This window comes from Pseudophryne corroboree, chromosome 2, assembly GCF_028390025.1.
Source record: "Pseudophryne corroboree isolate aPseCor3 chromosome 2, aPseCor3.hap2, whole genome shotgun sequence".
Lineage (NCBI taxonomy): Eukaryota > Metazoa > Chordata > Amphibia > Anura > Myobatrachidae > Pseudophryne > Pseudophryne corroboree.
The window spans coordinates 1,007,155,778-1,007,182,858 of record NC_086445.1 but is presented as its reverse complement, the minus strand read 5'-3'; the positions used below and the strand labels follow the sequence as shown (position 1 = coordinate 1,007,182,858).

The window sequence follows — 27,081 nt, the reverse complement described above, 5'->3', positions numbered from 1 at the left end:
CAGCAGGAAGTAGGTACAGAGGCAGCAGGAAGTAGGGACAGAGGCAGCATGGTGTAGGGACAGAGGCATAGAGTAGGGACGGAGGCAGCAGGGAGTAGGGACAGAGATGCAGGAGAGAGTGCAGCCTGGAACCCCCATTGGGAAGCACCACCGTACCAACACCCTCCATGGACTAGGCCCCTACCGCTTACCTGTAAGAAAAGCTCCGGCGGCCGCCTGGGTGGGGAGGGAGAAGACGAGAATCAGCGGGGAGAGCGGCGGCACCCAGCCTGGGGGACAGATACCGAACCGCTCCGAGGTCAGTAGCGGAGTCGGTTGGTCGGGTGTCTAGTGGGCTGCCAGGGAGCAGCGGCTGACACACGCTACTTGCAGCCGTTATTCGTGTGGGGGGGGGTGCATGCAGAGCAGACGATGAGGGGAGGGCGGGAGATCATACTCTTCATGGTCTCCGCCCCTTCCAAGTTCCTCCCTCTGTTGTTGGCAGCAGCACAATGACGGTGGCGGTGGGCAGCGTGCGAGGTAACTATGGGGGGCTGAGCAGGTACGATGCCCTGGCCGGCGGCGCCCTCTTCTGCTGGACCTCCCACGGCGCACAGGGCACGTGCCCTGCTCGACCCCCTTAGTTACGCCTCTGGGGTGGAGACAGGGAGAAGCTGGACAGGTAGGTACTCTCCAGGCTGCTCAGTGAGTGCACTGAGCTCTGGAGCAGCCAAAGACTGTGCCCGGTATGCTGGGGGGGGGGGGGGCAGAACAAGGAGTGGAGAGCGGGGGAGGGAGGCAGGGGGGGAGGGGGGGGGTTGCAGAACAGGGAAAGCAGGACGGCGGGGCACAGGGCAGGAGGACAGGGAGGGCAAGGGCAGAATGGGGGTGGGGGGAAGAAGAGGAGGACGAAGTGGGAAAGCAGAGGGGGCTTGGAGAGCAGGGTAAAGTGAGAGAGTAGAGCAGAACATGGAGAACAGAGTGGGGTACAGAATGGGAAGTGCTGAAAAGGTGTGGAGGCAGAATGGGGATTGTAGACCGGGGACAGAATGTGGAGAGCAGATTGGGAACAGGGGGGGTCATTCCGACCCGTTCGCAGGCAGCGGTTCTTCGCTGTGGTGCGAACGGGTCGGAACTGTGCATGCGCGGTGTGCGCAATGCACACACACGTCGTTGCCCGGCGAGCGGCTACTACAAAGAAGAAAGTGATCGCTAGTGCGATCGAAAATAAGAATTTACTTACCGATAATTCTATTTCTCGGAGTCCGTAGTGGATGCTGGGGTTCCTGAAAGGACCATGGGGAATAGCGGCTCCGCAGGAGACAGGGCACAAAAAAGTAAAGCTTTACTAGGTCAGGTGGTGTGCACTGGCTCCTCCCCCTATGACCCTCCTCCAGACTCCAGTTAGGTACTGTGCCCGGACGAGCATACACAATAAGGGAGGCATTTTGAATCCCGGGTAAGACTCATACCAGCCACACCAATCACACCGTACAACTTGTGATCTAAACCCAGTTAACAGTATGACAACAGAAAGGGCCTCTTAAAGATGGCTCCTTAACAATAACCCGAATTAGTTAACAATAACTATGTACAAGTATTGCAGATAATCCGCACTTGGGATGGGCGCCCAGCATCCACTACGGACTCCGAGAAATAGAATTATCGGTAAGTAAATTCTTATTTTCTCTATCGTCCTAAGTGGATGCTGGGGTTCCTGAAAGGACCATGGGGATTATACCAAAGCTCCCAAACGGGCGGGAGAGTGCGGATGACTCTGCAGCACCGAATGAGAGAACTCCAGGTCCTCCTTTGCCAGGGTATCAAATTTGTAAAATTTTACAAACGTGTTCTCCCCCGACCACGTAGCTGCTCGGCAGAGTTGTAATGCCGAGACCCCTCGGGCAGCCGCCCAAGATGAGCCCACCTTCCTTGTGGAGTGGGCTTTTACAGTTTTAGGCTGTGGCAGGCCTGCCACAGAATGTGCAAGTTGAATTGTGTTACAAATCCAACGAGCAATCGACTGCTTAGAAGCAGGTGCGCCCAACTTGTTGGGTGCATACAATATAAACAGCGAGTCAGATTTTCTGACTCCAGCCGTCCTTGCAATGTATATTTTTAAGGCTCTGACAACGTCCAACAACTTGGAGTCCTCCAAGTCGCTAGTGGCCGCAGGCACCACAATAGGTTGGTTCAGATGAAATGCTGATACCACTTTAGGGAGAAAATGCGGACGAGTCCGCAGTTCTGCCCTATCCGAATGGAAGATTAGATAAGGACTTTTATAAGATAAAGCCGCCAATTCAGATACTCTCCTGGCAGAGGCCAGGGCTAGTAACATAGTCACTTTCAATGTGAGATATTTCAAATCCACCTTTTTCAATGGTTCAAACCAATGGGATTTGAGGAAATCTAAAACTACATTTAGATCCCACGGTGCCACCGGAGGCACCACAGGAGGCTGTATATGCAGTACTCCCTTGACAAAAGTCTGGACCTCAGGGACAGAGGCCAATTCTTTTTGGAAGAATATTGACAGGGCCGAAATTTGAACCTTAATGGATCCCAATTTGAGACCCATAGATAATCCTGATTGCAGGAAATGTAGGAAACGACCCAGTTGGAATTCCTCCGTCGGAACCCTCCGATCCTCGCACCACGCTACATATTTTCGCCAAATGCGGTGATAATGTTTCACGGTGACTTCCTTCCGTGCCTTAATCAAGGTAGGAATGACTTCTTCTGGAATGCCTTTCCCTTTTAGGATCTGGCGTTCAACCGCCATGCCGTCAAACGCAGCCGCGGTAAGTCTTGAAAAAGACAGGGACCCTGCTGTAGCAGGTCCCTTCTCAGAGGTAGAGGCCACGGTTCGTCCGTGAGCATCTCTTGAAGTTCCGGATACCAAGTCCTTCTCGGCCAATCCGGAACCACTAGTATTGTTCTTACTCTTCTTTGCCGTATGATCTTCAATACCTTTGGTATGAGCGGCAGAGGAGGAAACACATACCCTGACTGGTACACCCAAGGAGTTACCAGTGCGTCCACAGCTATTGCCTGTGGATCTCTTGACCTGGCGCAATATTTGTCCAGTTTCTTGTTGAGGCGAGACGCCATCATGTCTACAATTGGTCTTTCCCAACGGTCTATTAACATGTTGAAGACTTCTGGATGTAGACCCCACTCTCCCGGATGAAGATCGTGTCTGCTGAGGAAGTCTGCTTCCCAGTTGTCCACGCCCGGGATGAACACTGCTGACAGTGCTATCACGTGATTCTCCGCCCAGCGAAGAATCTTGGCAGCTTCTGCCATTGCACTCCTGCTTCTTGTGCCGCCCTGCCTGTTTACATGGGCGACCGCCGTGATGTTGTCCGACTGAATCAACACCGGCTTTCCTTGCAGGAGAAGTTCCGCCTGGCTTAGAGCATTGTAGATTGCTCTTAGTTCCAGAATGTTTATGTGAAGAGACTTTTCCAGACTCGTCCATACTCCCTGGAAGTTTCTTCCTTGTGTGACTGCTCCCCAGCCTCTCAGGCTGGCGTCCGTGGTCACCAGGATCCAATCCTGAATGCCGAATCTGCGGCCTTCTAATAGGTGAGCCTTCTGCAACCACCACAGAAGTGACACCCTTGTCTTTGGTGACAGGGTTATTCGCAGGTGCATCTGCAGATGCGACCCTGACCATTTGTCCAACAGATCCCTTTGGAATATTCTTGCATGGAATCTGCCGAATGGAATTGCTTCGTAAGAAGCCACCATTTTTCCCAGGACTCTTGTGCATTGATGTACTGACACTTTTCCTGGTTTTAGGAGGTTCCTGACCAGATCGGATAACTCCTTGGCTTTTTCCTCTGGAAGGAAAACCTTTTTCTGAACCGTGTCCAGAATCATTCCTAGGAACAGCAGACGAGTTGTCGGGATTAAATGGGATTTTGGAATATTCAGAATCCACCCGTGTTGTCTTAGCACCTCTTGAGATAGTGCTAAAGCTGTCTCCAGCTGTTCTCTGGACCTTGCCCTTATTAGGAGATCGTCCAAGTATGGGATAACTAATACGCCTTTTCTTCGAAGAAGAATCATCATCTCGGCCATTACCTTGGTAAAGACCCGAGGCGCCGTGGACAATCCGAACGGCAGCGTCTGAAACTGATAGTGACAGTTTTGAACAATGAACCTGAGGTACCCCTGGTGTGCGGGGTAAATCGGAACGTGTAGATACGCATCCTTGATGTCCAAGGATACCATAAAGTCCCCTTCTTCCAGGTTCGCTATCACTGCTCTGAGTGACTCCATCTTGAACTTGAACTTTTTTATGTAGAGGTTCAAGGACTTCAGATTTAGAATAGGCCTTACCGAGCCATCCGGCTTCGGTACCACAAATAGAGTGGAATAATACCCCTTTCCTTGTTGTAATAGGGGTACTTTGACTATCACCTGCTGAGCGTACAGCTTGTGAATGGCTTCCAACACCCTCTCCCTTTCGGAAGAGACGGTTGGTAAGGCAGACTTCAGGAAACGATGAGGAGGATCCGTCTCTAATTCCAACCTGTACCCCTGAGATATTATCTGCAGGATCCAGGGGTCTACCTGCGAGTGAGCCCACTGCGCGCTGTAATTTTTGAGACGGCCCCCCACTGTCCCCGAGTCCGCTTGAGAGGCCCCAGCGTCATGCTGAGGTTTTTGCAGGAGCCGGGGAGGGCTTCTGTTCCTGGGAAGGAGCTGCCTGTTGGTGTCTCTTCCCTCTTCCTCTGCCTCGTGGCAGGTACGACAAGCCCTTTGCTCTCTTATTTTTGTAGGAGCGAAAAGGCTGCGGTTGAAAGGTCGGTGCCTTTCTCTGTTGGGGAGTGACTTGAGGTAAAAAAGTGGATTTCCCGGCAGTAGCCGTGGCCACCAAGTCTGATAGACCAACTCCAAATAACTCCTCCCCTTTATACGGCAAAACCTCCATGTGACGTTTTGAATCCGCATCGCCTGTCCACTGTCGTGTCCATAAGGCTCTTCTGGCTGAAATGGACATAGCACTCACCCGAGATGCCAGTGTGCAAATATCCCTCTGTGCATCACGCATATAGATAAATGCATCCTTTATTTGTTCTAACGACAGTAAAACATTGTCCCTATCTAGGGTATCAATATTTTCAATCAGGGATTCTGACCAAACTACTCCAGCACTGCACATCCAGGCAGTTGCTATAGCTGGTCGTAGTATAACACCTGCATGTGTGTATATATTCTTTTGAATAACTTCCATCTTTCTATCTGATGGATCCTTAAGTGCGGCCGTCTCAGGAGAGGGTAACGCCACTTGTTTGGATAAGCGTGTGAGCGCCTTGTCCACCTTAGGGGGTGTTTCCCAGCGCGCCCTAACCTCTGGCGGGAAAGGGTATAATGCCAATAACTTTTTTGAAATTATCAACTTTTTATCAGGAGCAACCCACGCTTCATCACACACGTCATTTAATTCTTCTGATTCAGGAAAAACTGTTTGTAGTTTTTTCACACCATACATAATACCCTGTTTTACGGTATCTGTAGTATCAGCTAAATGTAACGTCTCCTTCATTGCCAAAATCATATAACGTGTGGCCCTACTGGAAAATACGTTTGAATTTCTACCGTCGTCACTGGAATCAGTGCCCGTGTCTGGGTCTGTGTCGACCGACTGAGGCAAAGGGCGTTTTACAGCCCCTGACGGTGTTTGAGGCGCCTGGACAGGCATTAATTGATTGTCCGGCCGCCTCATGTCCTCAACTGACTGTTTAAGGGAAGATAAACCATCACGTAATTCCACAAATAAAGGCATCCATTCTGGTGTCGACCCCCTGGGGGGTGACATCTGCATATTTGGCAATTGCTCCGCCTCCACACCAATATCGTCCTCATACATGTCGACACCACGTACCGACACACACCGCAAACTCACAGGGAATGCTCTAATGAAGACAGGACCCACTAGCCCTTTTGGGGAGACAGAGGGAGAGTCTGCCAGCACACACCACAAAGCGCTATATATACAAGGGATATCCTTATATTAAGTGCTCCCTTATAGCTGCTTTAATATATATATATATATAGCCATTAATGTGCCCCCCCTCTCTGTTTTACCCTGTTTCTGTAGTGCAGTGCAGGGGAGAGACCTGGGAGCCGTTCTGACCAGCGGAGCTGTGACAGAAAATGGCGCCGTGTGCTGAGGAGATAGGCCCCGCCCCTTTTTCGGCGGGTTCTTCTCCCGCTATTTTTCCAGTCAGGCAGGGGTTAAATATCTCCATATAGCCCCTATGGGCTATATGTGAGGTATTTTTAGCCTTGTATAAGGTTTATATTTGCCTCTCAGAGCGCCCCCCCCCAGCGCTCTGCACCCTCAGTGACTGCCCAGTGAAGTGTGCTGAGAGGAAAATGGCGCACAGCTGCAGTGCTGTGCGCTACCTTATGAAGACTGAGGAGTCTTCAGCCGCCGGTTTCCGGACCTCTTCACGCTTCAGCATCTGCAAGGGGGTCGGCGGCGCGGCTCCGGGACCGGACTCCACGGCTGGGCCTGTGTTCGATCCCTCTGGAGCTAATGGTGTCCAGTAGCCAAGCAGCAAATCCACTCTGCATGCAGGTGAGTTTACTACTTTCCCCCTAAGTCCCACGTTGCAGTGATCCTGTTGCCAGCAGGACTCACTGTAAAGAAAAAAAAAAACCTAAACTAAACTTTCTCTAAGCAGCTCTTTAGGAGAGCCACCTAGATTGCACCCTTCTCGTTCGGGCACAAAATCTAACTGGAGTCTGGAGGAGGGTCATAGGGGGAGGAGCCAGTGCACACCACCTGACCTAGTAAAGCTTTACTTTTTTGTGCCCTGTCTCCTGCGGAGCCGCTATTCCCCATGGTCCTTTCAGGAACCCCAGCATCCACTTAGGACGATAGAGAAAGAAGATTGACAGCGGGGAGGCGTTCCAGGGCGGATACTCACTGTTTTCCGGGTGTGGAGATCCGAACGCAGGCGTGTCCAGGCGCTTGGAGGGCGGATGTCTGACATCAATCCCGGGACCTTCGTCGCTGGATCCATCGCACAGGGTAAGTAGGTCTGACCCTGGTCTTGTTTTGCAGGAATCTTTTTTAGCATAGCAGGGCGGCGTCAAGTTGATCGCACCAGCAGCAAAAAGTTGCTACATGCGATCAACTTGGAATGACCACCAGGGAGTGCAGAATGAGGGTCGGAATAGATAGAGCAGAAACGGGTGTGGGCGGTAGAACAGGAAACGCAGAGAGGGGGTGGAGCACTGAACAGGGAACACAGAGATGGGGCGTTGATTTGAATAAGATGTGCAAAGTGGCGGGAGGGGGAGCAAGCTGGACAGGGAGAGCAAAGCAGGTGGGGGGGGGGTGCAGGATAGGGAAACAGGGAGTGCAGAGGTGGGGTGGGGGCAGAACAGGGAGATCAGAGGCAGAACAGAAACCATGCACAGTGCATTCCCCCCTGCACCCCCAGCCTGTAAAATACATATTGCACCCCCACTATAACCAGTCCCCCTTGCCTCTTACCCCATTTGTAGTCCGCCCCCAGCCACGGGTGAGTGCAAGGCCAGCACATTCCACAGGCAGTCCAGCCGGGCCCTCCCCCACCTTGGGAAGTGCAAGCAGCTGCCGGGTGTCCTTGCAGGAAGCGCAGTTCGCAGTCAGTCCGGGCGGCGGCGCTAGCAGCAGGAGGACATGTAGCAGCATTGGGTGGGAATGGAGCTGCGAAGATGCAGCGTCTTGAGCTGTGAAAGGCTCCCATGCGCTTCTCCGAGACTGTGGGCAGCGGGGATCGCACACGCACCGAAGCACCAGCTGGGGGAGAACCTAAAGGACAGCAGCCTGGGGCATTAGCGCTGATGGGGCTGAGGCAGGACAGGGGACTCGGAGGGCGGATCGGGCAGCAGAGAGGAGGAGTTGGAGCTGCTCACATAACTCATAGGTGTAACAGCAACTGCTGCCGGGGAAATTGAGGAGCTGGCCGGGACTCATTCTACACGGGGAGGTTACCGGAGCACCGGGGTGTGTGGGAGGAAGGAATGGCCTGGCTGGCCGAGTCACCAGGGTGCAAGTCTCCGGGGCAGCAACAGTAGTAGCGGGAGGGGCACTGTCGGTTACTACTACATTACACCCCATAGCCTTCCAATATTACCAGCGGGTAAGGGGCAGAGGCGTAACAAGGGTTACGCCTCTGCCCCCCCCCCCCCAAGATTCATAATATAAGGTATGTGCGCACGCCTAAAGCGCATGCGCAAAAAAGTGGGCATGGTCACACACCTGATGGGGCATGGTCACACACCAGATGGGGCATGGTCACTGAAATTAGGGCTTGCCGCCATGACACGTCACAATGGAAACATTCTTTTCAATTGCACACTACCTGTATGATGGTTTCTCACAATGTGGAACCTCTGGAGAAATGTATCTTCTGTGGCAGACGGCGTCTTCAGTCAGTATTCACTAGTCATGTAGGAGATCCCATCGTCCAGAAGATGCCTGTTTGTGTAGGAATATTAACAAGGTCACCATCATACAACAGTGGTTCCAACAGACTCACATTCTGCCCCCTGCATCTCTCAGCAACCATCAACTACCCCCGTGTCGTCTCTCAGAAAATATCACCTACCACTTGTGTCGTCTCTCAGCACACCATCATCACCTACCCCCTGTGTCATCTCTCAGCAACCATCACATACCACTTGTGTCGTCTCTCAGCACACCATCACCTACCCCCTGTGTCGTCTCTCAGCAACCATCACATACCACTTGTGTCGTCTCTCAGCACACCATCACCTACCCCCTGTGTCATCTCTCAGCAACCATCACATACCACTTGTGTCATCTCTCAGCACACCATCACCTACCCCCGTGTCGTCTCTCAGCAACCATCACCTACCACTTGTGTCGTCTCTCAGCACACCATCACCTACCCCCTGTGTCGTCTCTCAGCACACCATCACCTACCCGGTGTCGTCACTCAGCACACCATCACCTACCCCCTGTGTTGTCACTCAGCACACCATCACCTACCCGTGTCGTCACTCAGCACACCATCACCTACCCCCTGTGTCGTCACTCAGCACACCATCGCCTACCCCGTGTTGTCACTCAGCACACCATCACCTACCCCGTATCATCACTCAGCACACCATCACCTACCCCATGTCGTCACTCAGCACACCATCACCTACCCTGTGTCGTCTCTCAGTAACCATCAACTACCCCCGTGTCGTCTCTCAGCAAATATCACCTACCACTTGTGTCGTCTCACAGCACACCATCACCTACCCCCGTGTCGTCTCTCAGCAACCATCACCTACCACTTGTGTCGTCTCTCAGCACACCATCACCTAACCCCCTGTGTCGTCCCTCAGCACACCATCACCTACCCCCTGTGTTGTCACTCAGCACACCATCACCTACCCCCTGTGTTGTCACTCAGCACACCATCACCAACCCCATGTCGTCACTCAGCACACCATCACCTACCCCCTGTGTCGTCACTCAGCACACCATCGCCTACCCCGTGTTGTCACTCAGCACACCATCACCTACCCCGTATCGTCACTCAGCACACCATCACCTACCCTGTGTTGTCACTCAGCACACCATCACCTACCCCTTGTCATCACTCAGCACACCATCACCTACCCCCTGTGTCTTCACACAGCACACCATCACCTACCCGGTGTCGTCACTCAGCACACCATCAGTGGGGGGCACAGGGAGCAGAGCTGGGGACACAAAGGGGGGATGAAGCCACAGAGGGGAGAGTGGGGGCCACAGTGGGGAGAATGGGGCCACAGTGGTGCAAGTGGGGCCAAAGGGGGGTGGGAGTGACTCCACTGGGCCCACAGGGGGAGTGTTGGGGCACAGGGAGCAGAGTGGGGTTACAGAGGGTAGACTGAGGTTGCAGGGGCTAAAGTAGGAGCCACAGTGGGGAGAGTGGGGAGAGTGGGGCCATGGGGGGGGGGGGAGAGTGAGACCACAGGGGGGAGAGTGGGGCCACAGAGGGGAGAGTGGGGGCCACAGTGGTGCAAGTGGGGCCAAAGGGGGGTGGGACTGAGGCCACTGGGGCCACAGTGGGAGAGTTGGGGGCACAGGGAGCAGAGTGGGGTTACAGAGGGTAGAGTGAGGCTGCAGGGGCTAGAGTAGGAGCCACAGTGGGGAGAGTTGGGCCATGGGGGGGGGGGGGAAAGAGAGTGAGACCACAGGGGGAGAGTGGGGCCACGGAGGGGAGAGAAAGGGGCACAGGGAGCAGAGTGGGGCCAAGCTCAGGCACTCACTATGAACACTGGCTGTGCGCCGTGGGGAGAAGCATCAAAATCCCTGCAGACAGGTCTCCGGCGCTCTGGAGCCAGAAGGATCAAACAAGGGACCCAGCAGCCTCAGCAGCGCTATCACCAGGGAGGAGAGCCGGGAACCACTTCACGTGTAGCAGGGGAAGGAGGTTACACGCCGAGCGCGGAGGACAGGAAGAGCCGGGGACAGCTCCCCGCCTCGTCAGTGGCCGTTACCATGGTGACAGGCCGCTGGTTGGCTGAGAGACAACAATTCTCAGCCAACCAGCGTCCGCCATACTTTCACCTCTGCTCACCCTCCTCACCTTACCTAGTAGTGGGAGCCAGTAGCCAGTGGGCTGAGGCGGCAGGCAGCGCAGCTGGCTGTGTAGACAGGGGAGCATGACACATCGCGGGTCATGCTCAGTGCTCTGGTGGTGCGCATGGGGCGAGCGGGGTGTGCAGGGGCCGGTGGCGCCCCCCTCTGCTGGTCCTGCCACGGCGCCCAGGGCACGCACCCTGCTCGCCCTGTGCTAGTTACGCCTCTGTCCGGGAGAGCTTCGCTGCTGTGTCCCGGCTCTGCTGGTCACGATTTTGCGGCACCAGGTGTCACCTATGCTGTGCCTGTGTCCCCTATACTGTCACCTCTGCGGTGCTCCAGCTGGATGCACCTCATGCAATCCCACAACCACAGCATCATTGCACCCTCCCCCACCCGTGGTGGCTCCGGTCCACCACCCCCACCATGTCACCCCCGCATCCGCCCTTCCCCCAACCACGCAACCCACGTACTTGGCCCTCTGCACCCACCGCACCCCCTCAACCACCCCAACCCCCCCGCGGCACCCCCGCTACCCCCCACACCACGGTGGCTCAGGATCCTCCCCCACCCGACACCCGTCTATCCCGCACCCGACACTCCCCCATCCACATCTCTCCGGCCTCCTCCCCCATCTGCCGCCCTCTTCACCCGCAGCATCGACAGACACCCTCCTCCATCCGCAGTCCCCCGCCCTCAACCTCCCCTCCACCACTCAAAGCACTCCTGCAACCACGCCTCCCCCACCCGCAACACCCCTGGCCCCCCTCCACCATCCGTGTCTCCCCCGCACCCGCCACACCCCCAATCACAGCACCTACTAGGTGTTCATCATGCCCTGCGTGCGCTGTTCACACAGTCACAAGGGGCTAAGGCTCCTTAACCATCACACGCCCTTTGTCTGCACAATATTTAACCAATCACACAATTATGTTTGGAGGTAATACTCCATATAATCAACATATTGCACACCCAAAGGCCGTGCAAGGCTTAAGGGGGCGGAGCCCCTTGCGACGGTGTGAAGAGCGCCCGTAGGGCGCGATGAGCACCTAGTATATATATATATATATATATATAGAGAAGGGGTGGGGGTACTAGCGACCAACGATGTCTAATAAATATAGATATAAATATGAAGAAAAAAGGATACGTATATATAGAAAAGGTAATGTATTTATTTATACAATAAGAAGTATATAAAAAAATTGGTGTAAAAAATGGGGGTATATAAATAAGGACAGGCTAAACAATTACGGTATATGATATTGTTAAAAAATCACATATAAGTAAAAGCTGGAAACATTCACTAAATTATGAAAGCGTAAAAATTCTTAAGGTGAGAGAATAATGCTTATCTTAAAATGGAGAGTCAATTGAGGTACGACCAACGCGTTTCGTCCATCAGACTTCATCAAGGGGCAGTGGGCTACTAAGCAGTATCTCTATTTATAGCTGAGATAATTGGGAAAGTGACCATGACATCACTTCCTGTTGGGATAGCACATTACTGGAATACCATTAGACATAGTAAACTTTAAACAAAAATGAATAACAGGAGTAGAGAGTGGAGTAAAGGTTCTACAGAGCTTAGTCCCGTGTAAAAATGAGTGTTGTATCTTTAGATATCAATATAATTAGTCCGGGGGCGCGTTTGACGTCACTTCCGCCCCGCTTCCTGTGTCCGCTCGGTCTAGTGCGCATGCGCGCGTCGCCACACTCCTGGATACCGCGTCTGGGTTCGGGCGCTGTGTTGCCCCACTTCCGGCTGGTTCATTCCATTACTTGCGCCACACTTCCTGTCACGGCGGGACTTGACGGTGTTCATTCACTGATAGGATGATATGTGCTGTCAATCATCCCGGCAGCCATTTTATTGAAGCCTTGGAGCCCTAGACATGTTTCTAAGATGCATGTGTACAGCTCACACAGAATTGCCATGAAAGTAAAAATAAATATACACAAATTAGTGTGTTACTGAGACTTATTTAATGTTTTTATATGCCACTGAGACATATGTAGAAAGGGAGGAGATGCTAATAGTAAATTATAAATAAGAATAAAAGAGGGGTTTTTTATATAGGTAAAATGACACAATTATATATGTTAGTTATTTTGTGCATCGGGAACTGGATTATTAGGGACTGTCTAGCTCTAAAATATTTGGTATCTCTTAATGATATGCAACTTAAATTATCAGCATAACACCTGTGGCGCCATACTCCTAGTATTCTATCCTATTTGATATTCCTTGTAAGGCAGCCTGGTGATTGTGTTTAGACTTTTAAGATGTTCAGGTTTAATGAACGCACCACCAAACATAATGAGTGGTGCCAAAAAATATTTAATGAAGAAGTCCAGAGTAATACTACCCCCCCATCTGATGATCTAGACGATCTGTTTTGGGGAATGGAACGTTTATTATTCAAAGAAATAAAAACTTGGTGGGACATTAAAGGGCTGGAACACTACATCGAAGTAAATAGGATACCGGGAGGCCTGAGAATCCTGAAACAGCCTACCCTCAGCAATACAGATCCTGAGTTCATTGAGAAGTGGGATTCCATTCTACACACATGCTCCATCAATTTGATGAAACTTTTAATAAATGAAAGGAGGAGAAACGCAGCGGCTCTGGAAAAAGATATAAAGGATAAAGAAGCCGAGCTTGAACCCCACAAAAATAAAGAAGACTACCGGGTGAACGAGAATGTTCTTAATAAAAAGCTGGAACACATTGAAGAGGAGGTCATACGAGGAAAGGAGAAAACGTTTCTCAGAGATAAAAGGGACTATGAGCAAGGGAACATAAAGAATTGGAGTAGATTTAAGACCTATGACAAACCTCAGAAGTCTGACCAAAGATACCAGTGGAAGACGGTACCACAAAAAATGAGACCTGCACGGAGAGATGACTCACCAGCAACACCGCACATTAGAACATCCAACAGATTTACTGCTCTGAACCGACTCAGATCCAACAATGAACAAGATTTTTTATCCTCACGACAAGGAGCAAGACCAAAAGATCCTCCCAGGAGCACAATCTACGAGGACGTCAAACATGCTTCTCCACTCAAAAGAAGGTTTGCAGAAGTAGAGGAAAACGGGGCGGTAGGAGGAAAAGAATTCATAAAGAGAAACCTCTGAATACAAATGCAGGAGAGAAAGGAATCTTTAACCTGTCTACACACAAACTTACCGACTCGGAACAATCACTACTCAGTAAAGGACTATCATTTGCACCTTCAGAGGGACTAAATAAATTTGACACCTTCATCGACTTCAATAAATTTGTGCGCAAACTCACACTCAAAAGACATTTTTTGAAAAAAGAGAACGCTATCATTTCAAATTATGAAGCTAACTCCAAATCTGGACTTAAACCAAAAAGCAAGTACTATCCAGTGGAATCTAAAGGAAGCAACATTAGTATATTCTATGATTTAGTGAAGAAAGACTTATGCGAGACAGAGCCCACACCAGTTTTGAACAAGAATCTCCACAACAGAGAGATTGAAGCACTGAATAATCTTTAAAAGAATAAACAACTTGTAATAAAACCAGCTGATAAAGGGGGGGGGGGGGGGGGGTGGTGGTTATCTTGGATCGGGACAAATACGTCCAAGAAGCACAGAGACTCCTAGGGGACACTAACTCTTATGTTATGTTACCAGACGATCCAAAAGATGTTTTTATAGATGAACTTAGATCACTACTCTTACAAGGTTTGAGAAGTGATGTCATCACGAAAGATGAATTCTCCTTTTTAATGCAATCCAACCCCACCACCCCCATTTTTTATTTTCTACCCAAAATCCATAAGTGTCTATCTAATCCTCCAGGGAGACCTATTGTCGCAGGGATTGACTCCCTTACGTCTAATTTATCTAAATACGTGGACATTTTTTTAAATCCGTATGTTAGGGAGTTACCCTTGTTCCTCCAAGACACTACTATGGTACTGAATGAGATAAAGAATATAGAATGGAAAGACTCATATTTATGAATAACCATTGATGTCCAGTCATTATACACCTACATTGAGCACAAGAAAGGAATTGAAGCCAGCAGGATATACCTTAACAAAGACCCATCTCTTACAGAAGCACATAGGAATTTTATGTGTGCATCAATGAATTTCATTTTAAGCCGGAATTATTTTAAATTTTTAGACAAATTTTATTTGCAACAGTGCGGCACCGCTATGGGTACTATATTCGCACCAAGCTTCGCTAATTTGTTTATGGGACAATGGGAGGAGAAGCATGTGTACACCACACAATACTTTGAGAAATATGTCGTCATGTACAAAAGGTATAGAGACGACATTCTGATCATCTGGGATGGAAGCACTGACTCATTCATGGACTTTTTTAAGCTTTTACAAATTAATGATTTTAACCTGTCTTTTACCTGTAATATTAATAAAAATTCGATTGAGTTCTTGGACCTGATTCTAACTGGAGACATAGGGGCAGTCACCACTTAAAAATGTATTAAAGACGTCGACAAGAACAGCTATCTCCATTACAAGAGTAACCATTCTAAAAAATGGAAAAACAACATCCCTTACTCCCAGTTTCATAGAATCAGGAGAAACTGCAACAAAACTGAAGACTGTGAGGAACAACTGGAAATCTATAGAAAAAGATTTGAAGAGAAAAGGTACCCCAAAGCTATACTGGATGGAGCCATAGAGAGGACAAGAAATCTCGAGAGGGAAATTCTGCTAACATATAAAGAGAAAACAGGGAAGAATGAATCTGTCTCCTTTATAACTACCTACAGCAGTCACGAAAATGCCATCAGGACCTCATTAAAAACACACTGGGGTATACTTCTGATGGACCCGATCCTCAGAGAGATCCTTCCCACACAACCAGGGCTGATATTTCGAAAGTCAAGAAACTTAAAAGACATTCTCGCACCCAGTATGCTACGGGAATTGCCACCGGAGGACAATCACCACTCTCTTCCAAAATGTGTTGGAGCATACAAATGCGGACATTGCAATATTTGCAAATTCCTCAATCCCAATAGGAGAACCTTCAACAACACTGATTGCACCCGGGAATTCAAAATCAAGGAGTTCATGAACTGTAATAGTACCTTGATCATCTATCTTATAGAATGCACATGTCATAAAAAATACGTGGGAAAAACGAAAAGAACATTAAAAATCAGGATACAAGAGCATGTACGCAGTATCAAAAATAAAGTAGAGACTCATTTATTGTACAGACATTTTAAGCTTGAACATAAGTCCAACCCGGAAGAGATGTCCTTCAAGGCCATTGAACATGTAACAAGTGGCGAAAGAGGCGGAGATCTAGCAAAGAAACTCTCCCAGAGAGAGAAAATCACACATCCCATGGGCTTCAACGAAGGCTATGAAATTGCACCGTTCCTGTGAAAGAAGCTACCCTGCCTGCATATTTCTGGTTACCTCATATTATATCACCTACGCACTTGGCACTTTATGTATTTAATATAACTGTTGTTAATACACTATGCACAATGTAGTATGTCAATATTTCTTAATAAAATCAGATCGCTGTGTGACTAATTCGCTCCACCTCGAGATACAGTCATACCACACTGGTCGACGCCCAATCCCGTCCGATCTTGGAAGCTAAGCAGTGTAGGGCCCAACCAGTACCAAGTGGGGCACCACTTGTGAAGATTGGGTCCTGTACAATATGGGTTATGATGGGCCTATAGCACATTTGCTATATTTAATATTGACACACGGATAGTCCATCTACTCACCTATATAAAAATATATGCTTCGCGATCGTTTAATTAAAATACTAAGCCTTAATTCTATTAGACTAACTATGGCGCCACAGGTGTTATGCTGATAATTTAAGTTGCATATCATTAAGAGATACCAAATATTTCAGAGCTAGACAGTCCCTAATAATCCAGTTCCCGATGCACAAAATAACTAACACATATAATTGTGTCATTTTACCTATATAAAAAAAAACCCTCTTTTATTCTTATTTATAATTTACTATTAGCATCTCCTCCCTTTCTACATATGTCTCAGTGGTATATAAAAACATTAATTAAGTCTCAGTAACACACTAATTTGTGTATATTTATTTTAAATTTCATGGCAATTCTATGTGAGCTGTACACATGCATCCTAGAAACATGTCTAGGGCTCCAAGGCTTCAATAAAATGGCCGCCGGGATGATTGACAGCACATGTCATTCTATCAGTTAATGAACACCGTCAAGTCCCGCCGTGACAAGAAGTGTGGCGCGAGTAATGGAATGAACCAGCCGGGAGTGGGGCAACACAGCGCCCGAACCCAGACGCGGTATTCGGAAGTGTGGCGACGCGCGCATGCGCACTAGACCGAGCGGACACAGGAAGCGGGGTGGAAGTGACGTCAAACGCGCCCCCGGACTAATTCTATTGATATCTTAAGATACAACACTCGTTTTTACACGGGACTAAGCTCTGTAGAACCTTTACTCCACTCTCAACTCCTGTTATTCATTTTCGTTTAAAGTTTACTATGTCTAATGGTATTCCAGTAATGTGCTATCCCAACAGGAAGTGATGTCATGGTCACTTTCCCAATTATCTCAGCTATAAATAGAGATACTGCTTAGTAGCCCACTGCCCCTTGATGAAGTCTGATGGACGAAACGCGTTGGCCGTACCTCAATTGACTCTCCATTTTAAGATAAGCATTATTCTCTTACCTTAAGAATTTTTACGCTTTCATAATATAGTGAATGTTTCCAGCTTTTAATTATATGTGATTTTTTAACAATATCATATACCGTAATTGTTTAGCCTGTCCTTATTTATATACCCCCATTTTTTACACCAATTTTTTTATATACTTCTTATTGTATAAATAAATATATTACCTTTTCTATATATACGTATCCTTTTTTCTTCATATTTATATCTATATTTATTAGACATCGTTGGTTGCTAGTACCCCCACCCCTCCTCTATATCTCTAAATTGCTAGGCAGCTTATCCCTGCCATTTTTTGGGGGGTCAGCTGACACCTTTCATTTTTAAAGTAGTGTCTACATTTTGGTTATTGTTAACCACTGCATTTTACTCTACTCACATACACCTGTGGCGCCATACTCCTACTATTCTATATATATATATATATATATATATAGAGAGAGAGAGAGAGAGAGAACAAAAAACTGCGTCACTCAGGGACTGGTGTAATGTCAGTGTATTAATCAAAAAATTACACCCATATATATATACTAGGTGCTTCATCGCGCCCTACGGGCGCTCTTCACACTGTCGCAAGGGGCTACGCCCCCTTAACCCTTGCATGCCTTTCTGGGGTTCAATATTTGTATTATATGGAGTATTACCTGCATTCCTTTGTTAGTGGTTAAATATTGCACAATGAAAGGGCGTGCGATGGTGAAGGAGGCGCAGCCTCTTGCGACGGCGTGAACAGCACCTGCAGGGCATGATGTACAGAATGTAGCGGGTGCGGGGGGGACTGCGGATGGGGGAGGGTGTCTGTAGATGTTGCGGGTGGAGGGGGGGCGGATGCGAGGGGGACCGGAAGGGAAAGGGTCGGGAGGTGCTGCGGGTGGGGGAGGTGCAGAGGAGTGGGGGCTGCAGATGGGGGAGGGGACTGGAGGTACTGCAGGTGTGGGAGGGGCAGGGGTGCCATGGGTGAGGGAGGGGCAGGTGCGAGGATGTTGCGGATGGGTGAAGGGTTCCGGAGGTGCTGTGGGATGGGAAGGGGCATGGGTGCCGGGGGTGGGGTAGGGGGTCCGGAGACGCCACGAGTGGGGGAGTGGCAGGTGGTGCGGCGGATGGGGAAGGGGGTCCGGAGGCGCTGCAGGTGGTGGATGGGCGGGTGCGGGGGTGCCGTGGGTGGGAGAGGGCTGGGTGAGGGGGGGACTGCGGATGGAGGAGGGTGTCTGCAGATGCTGCGGGTGGCTGGGGGGAGAGACATAATTGGATGGTGGAGGGGGTCTGCAGGTGCTGTGGGTGGTGGAGGGGCGGGGGAGTGGGAGCCGCGGGTGGTGGAGGGGGTCTGGAGGCACAGCGTTTGGGGGAGGGGATGAGTGCCGCATGTGGTGGAGGGGAAGGTGCGGAGGTGTGGTGCATTGGGGAGGGGTCTGAAGGCACTGGGGGTACTGTACCTGCCAAATAGGTAGTTGGAGGGTATGCAGTAACAGGGCCAGGACAGGAGTGACAGGGTCAGAACAGGGGTGGCAGGGCCAGGACAGGGGTGACAGGGTCAGAACAGGGGTGACGGTGCCAGGACAGGGGCAACGGGGCCAGGACAGAAATGACAGGGACAGGATAGGGGTGACATGGCCAGGGTAGGGGCGGCAGGACCAGGACAGGGGTGACAGGGCCAGGATAGGGTTGACAGGGCAAGCACAGAGGTGACAGGGCCAGGATAGGGGTGACAGGGCCAGGATAAGGGTGAAAGGGCCAGGATAAGGGTGACAGGGCTAGGCCAGGGGTGACAGGGACATGACAGAACACAGGGCACGTGAGAGATTGGTTTTAGGGACAAAACAGTGGTGACAGACAGATGTGTTTTACCTGAGTCACTGCTGCTGGCTGCTGCCGTTCCACTCCAACCTGTTCGGATCTGCTGCTGGTGGAGATGTGGCATGGCTGACTCTCTCAGGCTGGAGTCCTGCTTCCCCTGCCCGTCCGCATCCCTCCCCCCCACTCCTCAGTCACACACCGAGGACCTCACGCGGCTGCCGGGCACTGTGGTAAGGGGAGACTGGGAGTGACTGGTTAGCCCCCAGGAGACGCTGAGGCTGGAGGGAGGAGGGGGTCAGAGCCTGCAAGCAGCATGGACTTCTGCAGCGCTACCGCCGGCTAAAGTGTGTCAAGGAGCTGGGCGCACCTCACTGCGGGCGGCAGCGCTGCAGCTAGCGGTGGGGTTGCCGGGACTGGAGATAACAGAGGCAGGACGGAACCTGCACAGTGGCAGGTGCCCCACAAAACTGCAGCTAAGAAGCGTGGAGTGTACCAGAAAGTGACGCTCCTCCGCGCCAGAGAGTCCCTGCTGAGTATGCTGATGTGGGGGGTCAAGCACACAGTGGCCGGTGCCCGTCTGTCTGTACGGCATACCCCTTCACACACCCCTATACCTCCCAACTGTCCCGATTTTCGTGGGACAGTCCCATTTTTTGGGGTCTGTCCCGTCTGTGGGCCGCAGTGTCCCGCGGTGGGGAGAGTAGGGGGGGGCAGTTGGGAAGCTCCTGTACTCTCTGTTCTGCTTAGCAGAGCAGCGGTGAATAGATGCGCACAGCGTCTATTTAGTGGAGACAGAGGGAGAGGGGGCATCAGGGGGTACGGATTAAGGGGGGGTTCCAGCATCAGAGCCGGATTAAGGGGGGGGGGCAGGGGGTACGTACCCCGGGCCCCACAGTTTTAGGGGGCCCCCTGGCTGGAGTAGCTCTGTCCCAGCTCTGAAGCTCCCCCGTCCTGCCAGCAACAGCAGCAGCATTGTGCTACAGTCAGCACACGCTGCTGCGTGTTGGCAGGTCTGTGGTGTTGCAGGGAGGCAGCAGCCTCCCTGCTTTCTTCTGCCTGTTCGGGTGTGTAGGGGGGAGCGACCACCCCCTACACACCCGAGGGGCCAAAATCCCATTAAAAAAAAAACACACCAATTCCCAGAATTTGCATAATGTGGCGTGGCCACGCGGGCCGCGATTAGGCCACACCCCCAAACCCGCAGCAGGCACAGCAATGAGATAGGGCCCTCCTGTCTCAAGTGCCCTGGGCCCCCCGGACTCATAATCCACCCCTGGGCATGCCCCCTCACTGACGAAAACGGGGCATGGCTCACGATCGCGGGTCCTCCTGCGAAGCCACGCCCCCTTTCGTTGACCACGCCCTCTTTTCGCAGTGTGTGTGTGTCCCTCCTTCTGCCTGAAGAAAGCTGGGAGGTATGCACCCCTGTCTGCCTGAAGAAAGCCGGGAGGTATGCAGACTATGCACCCCTGCCTGTGCCATGCCCAGTGTTGGACTGGGGCATGAAGGGCCCACCGGGGGAATGCAGTTATAGGGGCCCATACTTAGGGGTGTGGCCAGCCTACAAAGGGGTTGTCGCCAGCCTCCACAGAGGCTTGAAATACACAATAACTTAGTGCAGTGTAATGCAACATATCTATCATGTATAATACAAGTGCACAGTCTGGAACCTGATCCCTAGAGGAAGTAGTGGGCCCTCAGGCAGTGGGGCCTACCGGTGGTTTCCCTGGTACCCCTGTGGGCCAGTCCGACCCTGGCCATGCCCATACCGTCTGCTTCTGCTCCTAGTCTCCTATAGATTTGCCCAGATCTGTGACTCATTTGACTAACTCCGCCCAGTGTTGTGACTCCGCCCAGCGTTGGCAAATGCGGCACAAAGTCACAGATCTGGGCTAATATATAAGAGATACACAGATCTGGGCTAATATATAGGATATATATATAAATATATATATATATAATTTTTTTTTTTCTTATAAAGGACCAGCAAATGAGATTTACAAATGCAGAGATCTCCATTACATACATTTGCAGACAAATGGTAAGCCACCAGCCACAGCAAAGCGTCCGCTCACAAAGGTCCCACACTACAGGATAGTAGCACCTATGTTGGCACATACATTTCTGTATTTCTAGATTGAGAGCTAACTCATGTCTAGGCACCCCAGGATTTTCCAATATGGCCAGTAGCGGCTCTTGCCACTGCCGCCGTGGCAAGAGCCGCTATTACCTAGGATGGCGGCGGCGGTGGTTTTGAAAAGGTCCTCACCGCGAAGGGAATCTAGACGTGCAGTGAGGTAGCATCTAGTTTCCCTTCGCGGAGAGGACCTCCCATAGATCAGAGGAGCGGCGCCGGCGGCGGAGACAGAGTGTAGTGGTCGGGAACAGGAACGGGGCTTGGTAAGTATTTTTTATTTTTTTTACTAGGTGCACAGCTACTTGTGGGCACAACTAATGGGGGCACAGCTGCGGGGGGCACAACTACTGGGGCCACAACTAATGGGGGCACAGCTGCAGGGGGCAAGATTACTGGGGCCACAACTAATGGGGGCACAGCTGCAGGGGGCACAACTAATGGGGGCACAGCTGCAGGGGGCACAACTACTGGGGCCACAACTGATGGGGGCACATCTGCAGGGGGCACAACTACTGGGGCCACAACTAATGGGGGCACAGCTGCAGGGAGACACTAAGGGGGGCACAACTACTGGGGCCACAACTAATGGGGGCACAGCTGCAGGGGGCACAACTAATGGGGGCACAGCTGCAGGGGGCACAGCTACTGGGGCCACAACTAATGGGGGCACAGCTGCAGGGGGCACAACTACTGGGGCAACAACTAAGGGGGGCACAGCTGCAGGGGGCTTAACAGCTACTGGGGGCACAGCTGCAGGGGGCATAACAGCTACTGGGGACACAGCTGCAGGGGGCATAACAGCTACTGGGGGCACAGCTGCAGGGGGCACAACAGCTACTGTGGGCACAGCTCTACAGGGTGCACAACGCTACAGGAAGCAAAACTGACCATGCCCTTTTCCCATGAAGCCACGCCACCATTTTGCCGTCTCGGGGGGGGGGGGGGGGGGGGGGGGGAGAGGCGCCAAAGGAAACTTTCGCCATGGGCGCCACAAGGTCTAGAACCGGCCCTGAATATGGCACTACAATGATCAGCATATTCTCCAGCTACTGATTCAGGGGCGCTTTAAGAAAGGAGGAGGACCGCATGCTGCCTCCTCCATTTGGGCAACCTCCTCTCTGCCGGCAGTGCTGGAGAGTCTGAGCACGAGAGGGCACTAGATTCTTTCCTGAGGTCTCTACTGTGCATGCGCAGATCACCGGGAAAATGGTGCGGCGGCCATTTTTCCAATGATTTCTCTACTGCGCATGCATAGAACACTGTGAAAATGGTCACTGCACCATTTTCACGATGATTCCACAGTGCTGTTGAGTGTTGACGCCAGCGCGGGACTCGGGAGGGGTAAGTATTTAAAAAATGGATGCAGCCTGTGCAGTGGGGGCCCTCTCTGGACTCAGGGGCCCGTGTGCGCCGCGCACACTGCACCCATTATAGATTCTCTAGAATGTAAGCTCTCACGAGCAGGGCCCTCTTCCCTCATGTGCTTATCTTTTTCTTACTTTAATAATATTCAACTGCACCAAATCCAGCAGTCTTCTGCCGGGTTCACTACGGCTGGCCGGCGGTCGGGCTCCCGGCGACCAGCATCCCGGCGCCGGGAGCCCGACCGCCGGCTTACCGACAGCTTGGCGAGCGCAATGAGCCCCTTGCGGGCTCGCTGCGCTCGCCACGCTACGGGCACGGTGGCGCGCTACGCGCGCCACACTATTTTATTCTCCCTCTATGGGGGTCGTGGACCCCCACGAGGGAAAATAAGTGTCGGTATGCCGGCTGTCGGGCTCCCGGCGCCGGTATACTGAGCGCCGGGAGCCCGACCGCCGGCAAACAGAAGACCACCCCTTCTGCCACCTGATACTTATTCCAGTGTCATCTGCTGATGTAGCGATGTTTATTTCTCAAATAAACTATAATATTTGTGTTTTGTTTTTATTTATTTAAATAAATTCCTATTACAGCAGATAATGATTCACCAGTTATACCCCTGATTACCGGCCCAGTAACAGAGTGTCCAAATCAAGTAAAATAGAAAAAATAAATGATATAAAAGTGTTTGCGACTCAGGATACCTCTGTTCAGAATTCATTAAAACTTAATGAAAGTATTTAAACTTCAATCAGGAAAAGAATCCCTGTAGTATTAACTCCCAGATTGGTGAATAATACATATTCATTGCGTGTTATGTTTCCAGTTTGGATCCTTTCACAATTTTTTCTTACAGGGCTTCTGGCATGAATATTGCTAATGATTTACATGTAGCTCCTCAGGCCGCACACATTGTAGGTTGCCCCCCCTCTCGCATCCAACGTCTGACGTCAGTAACATGAGAACTATATGGGGAAATTATCTCCTAGTGAACGTGGCCCAGGGCAACATACTGTACCACAGGGGCCGCGCACTTCCATGTATGAGCCCTGGTTCTTATTTATTTTGTACGTTTGTGCTGTTTTGGTGCTGGAATATAGCCGTAGTCATTTTCTGTAATGTTTCCAAGAAGTGTGGTACAAAATGTCGACATTCAGCATGTCTACACCAGAATGTTGACAGGGTCTGTTGACATGGTCTTTATGTCGACATTGTGCATGTTACCATAGTCTTTCTTTTCTACTGGTAGAGCCCTAACCCTACCCCCAATCCTAAACCTAACTCTAACTGCAGCCTAAACCTAACCCTACCTCTAATCCTAAACCTAACTCTAACTGCAGCCTAAACCCAACCCTACCCCCAATCCTAAACCTAACTCTAACTGCAGCCTAAGCCTAACCCTACCCCTAACTCTAACTGCAGCCTAAACCAAACCCTACCCCTAATCCTAAACCTAACTCTAACTGCAGCCTAAACCCAGCCCTACCTCTAATCCTAAACCTAACTCTAACTGCAGCCTAAACCCAACCCTATCCCTAATCCTAAACCTAACTCTAACTGCAGCCTAAACCCAGCCCTACCTCTAATTCTAAACATAACTCTAACTGCAGCCTAAACCCAACCCTACATCTAATTCTAAACATAACTCTAACTGCAGCCTAAGCCTAACCCTACCTCTAATCCTAAACCTAACTCTAACTGCAGCCTAAGCCTAACCCTACCCCCAATCCTAAACCTAACTCTAACTGCAGCCTAAGCCTAACCCTACCTCTAATCCTAACTCTAACTGCAGCCTAAACCCAACCCTACCCCTAATCCTAAACCTAACTCTAACTGCAGCCTAAACCCAGCCCTACCTCTAATCCTAAACCTAACTCTAACTGCAGCCTAAACCCAACCCTATCCCTAATCCTAAACCTAACTCTAACTGCAGCCTAAACCCAGCCCTACCTCTAATTCTAAAAATAACTCTAACTGCAGCCTAAACCCAGCCCTACCTCTAATTCTAAACATAACTCTAACTGCAGCCTAAACCTAACCCTACCTCTAATCCTAAACCTAACTCTAACTGCAGCCTAAGCCTAACCCTACCCCCAATCCTAAACCTAACTCTAACTGCAGCCTAAGCCTAACCCTACCTCTAATCCTAACTCTAACTGCAGCCTAAACCCAACCCTACCCCTAATCCTAAACCTAACTCTAACTGCAGCCTAAACCCAGCCCTACCTCTAATTCTAAACATAACTCTAACTGCAGCCTAAACCCAACCCTACATCTAATTCTAAACATAACTCTAACTGCAGCCTAAGCCTAACCCTACCTCTAATCCTAAACCTAACTTTAACTGCAGCCTAAACCCCACCCTACCCCTAATCCCAAACCTAACTCTAACATCTACATCTAATTCTAAACATAACTCTAACTGAAGCCTAAGCCTAACCCTAGCCCTTATCCTAAATGTAACTGCAGCCTAAACTCAACCCTACCCCTAATCCTAAACCTAACTCTAACTGCAGCCTAAACCCAACCCTACCCCTTATCCTAAACCTAACTCTAACTGTAGCCTAAACCCAACCTTACCCCTAATCCTAAACCTAACTCTAGCTGCAGCCTAAACCCAACCCTACCTCTAATTCTAAACATAACTCTGACTGCAGCCTAAACCCAACCCTACCACTTAATCTAAACCTAACTCTAACTGCAGCCTAAGCCTAACCCTAGCCCTTATCTTAAATGTAACTGCAGCCTAAACTCAACCCTACCCCTAATCATAAACCTAACTCTAACTGCAGCCTAAGCCTAACCATACCTCTAATTCTAAACTTAACTCTAACTGCAGCCTAAGGCTAACCCTAGCCCTTATCCTAAACCTAACTCTAGCGGCACACTAAGCCTAACCCTATCCCTAAACCTTACATTTATTGCAGACTATGCCTAACCCTACCTCTAAAACGGTTCCGGTATGAATGGTCGACCATGTTATGGTCGACAGTCATTAGGTCGACCACTATTGGTCGACACTGACATGGTCGACGTGGACACTTGGTCGACACATGAAAATGGTCGACACATGAAAGGTCGACACATGAAAAGGTCTCCATGAGTTTTTTTTACTTTTTTGGGTGTCATTTTTTGCGTAAAGTGACTGGGAACCCCAATTAGTGCACCGCGTTCCCTCGCATAGCTCGCTTTGCTCGCCATGCTTCAGGCATGGTGCCTTCGCTCCGCTAACGCTTCGCTCGGCACAGATTACCATTCCAATCGTAGTCCACGTGGATCGTAAAGTATGGAAAAGTTCCCCAAAAGAAAAAAAAGTAAAAAAACTCATGTCGACCTTTTCATGTGTCGACCATTTTCATGTGTCGACCATGTGTCCATGTCGACCATGTCAATGTCAACCTATAGTGGTCGACCTGACTGTCGACCATAACATGGTCGACCATCTGAACGGACACCCTCTAAAACTAACTCTAACTGCATCCTAGGCCTTCCTCAGCCTAAGCCAAACCCTAGCCATTATCGTAAATCTAACTCTAACTGCAGCCTAATCCCAACCCTAGCCCTAAACCTAACTGCAGTCTAAATCCAATTCTACCCCCAATCCTAGTCCTACAGTAACTCTAACAGCAGCCTAAACCTAACCCCAGCCCTTATCATAAATTTGTAATATCGACATTGCGACTGTAGACATCAACAATGAGTCCACATTATGCCCGTGTCAACATTATGTCCATGTTGACATTGTGAATGTCGACATGTTCACTGTCAACATAAAGCCCGTGTTGACATTCTGAATGCTGACAATCAGATCATGTCGACTTAATGACTGTTTCAGAGCCAGTCACTTGATACTGTGCCTACAGACTTTATCTGTGTTATCACTACACAATTTAAATCTCCAGCACCTGTTCAGTCATCAACAGAATGGGTCACACTGTTTTGGGCAAACTTGGTGGAAAGCCAGAAAGCAATACTGTATTTATATTAGCAGCCTATGCCCACTTGGTATAGTCCCATGCTACCATATGCTGCCCCGTGTCCTGCCTGAGAGCTTCATACCCACCTCAGTCCTATAAACATCATTAATATACAGCTCTGGCCAGGCAGTACAAAAGCTTCATGTTCATTGTGCACCATCTTGTACCCATATTAGCAAAGGCATGCTCCCTCTCTCCTATGGCCACTATTACAACACTGTGCCCAATTTAAAAGTCCTCTTCCTACACTAGTTATATGCCTGCCCAGATGAACACCCTCATGCCCACCATATATAGGGGGAGATGTATGAAACCTTGGAGAGAGATAAAGTGGAGAGAGATCTAGGGGTCTATTTACTAAGCCTTGCAGAGAGATAAAGCACCAACCAATCAGTTCTTAACTGCCATTTTTCAAAAAGTGGGGCAGATGTATTAACCTGGAGAAGGCATAAGGAAGTGATAAACCAATGATAAGTGCAAGGTGATAAGCACACCAGCCTATTGTGGCTGATTG

General features: G+C 50.2%; 1 long non-coding RNA gene and 1 pseudogene across 2 annotated transcripts in view; one reads left to right on the top strand and one right to left on the bottom strand.

The window, feature by feature from the left end:
• LOC134987827 (uncharacterized) overlaps positions 1 to 10,404 on the bottom strand; it is an 89,179-nt gene extending 78,775 nt beyond the window's left edge. For both annotated transcript variants that reach the window (XR_010193397.1, XR_010193398.1), the window contains exons 1-2: positions 10,261 to 10,404; positions 8,355 to 8,470 (exon numbers count right to left, since the gene is read on the bottom strand). This is a non-coding gene — a long non-coding RNA (uncharacterized LOC134987827). The remainder of the gene's footprint in view (positions 1 to 8,354; positions 8,471 to 10,260) is intronic.
• A 5,749-nt stretch (positions 10,405 to 16,153) lies between these two features.
• LOC135052405 (5S ribosomal RNA) lies at positions 16,154 to 16,272 on the top strand (annotated as a pseudogene).
• The last annotated feature ends 10,809 nt before the right edge of the window (positions 16,273 to 27,081 follow it).